General features: G+C 42.5%; 1 pseudogene; it reads right to left on the reverse strand.

The window, feature by feature from the left end:
- Positions 1-590: 590 nt before the first annotated feature.
- Positions 591-889, reverse strand: part of LOC102765103 — a 7,375-nt pseudogene continuing 7,076 nt past the window's right edge.

Raw genomic sequence — 889 nt, forward strand, 5'->3', positions numbered from 1 at the left:
CACATTATTACCTTTATTTACTTATTTTTTTGAAGATCCAAAGTTTAAATTACTGACCGAATGAAAATTTCTGGCCCACCTGTAAGGGCTGCTATGACCAGCTCATAGTCACCCTTCTGCTTTAACAGAGGATTTATAAAACAGAAAACTCATCTACAAACAGAGCAAAGAAAACGTGGATGGGAAATCATAGCGGAAAGTTAACTGTACAAGGTTCAAATGCTGGCTCATGGCTGGAATCACGACCTCCCACATGGGCGTCCGTCTAGCGGGCAGCAGTCTGGGTGCCCTTTTTTGTCAACATTTACACACTACAGTCTGTGGTAACTTAATTTGCAAGTGATTAAAATGCTGGGTTTTCTTACACTGAACTTCTTTTCAACCTCTTAATTAGTGGAAAAGATTAAAATGTAAAAATAGTTAATTACAAGCTTGACCATACCAGAAACTTTGCCAAGAAAGAGGCAAAGCCTTCAGGACAAAAGCTGATCGCAGCATGCCATGTTATTGGTGTGCAAAGGGAGTCAGGCAAAAAGCAAAAGCAAAAACCAGTTTAAAAGTCTAAGTCCTTCCCAAGTCTGCATTTACGATTAAAAACTCTCCTGGGAAGAAGATCACAGAACTCTGGGCAAGCGGGTGGCTGCTCTGGGGTGGTTCACCGCAGCCAGAGGAGGGTCCAATGTCTGTTTCCATCTAAGAAACCAGTTAGGCATCAACCCCGCCCTCAGCACTTCCGGGTGAACCCGCAGGGACTCAGAACATTTCATGATTTGCCGACGGCAAGTTCTAGTTAAATCGCATTTTCCTAACATCATCCTTGAAGTTTTAGTTCTCGGTATGTTTGGTAAAACGGTGTAGTGGTGCTTTTCCCAAAGCCAAAAGAAGAAAA

Source organism: Myotis davidii, unplaced genomic scaffold (genome assembly GCF_000327345.1).
Source record: "Myotis davidii unplaced genomic scaffold, ASM32734v1 scaffold3056, whole genome shotgun sequence".
In the NCBI taxonomy this organism is placed as follows: domain Eukaryota; kingdom Metazoa; phylum Chordata; class Mammalia; order Chiroptera; family Vespertilionidae; genus Myotis; species Myotis davidii.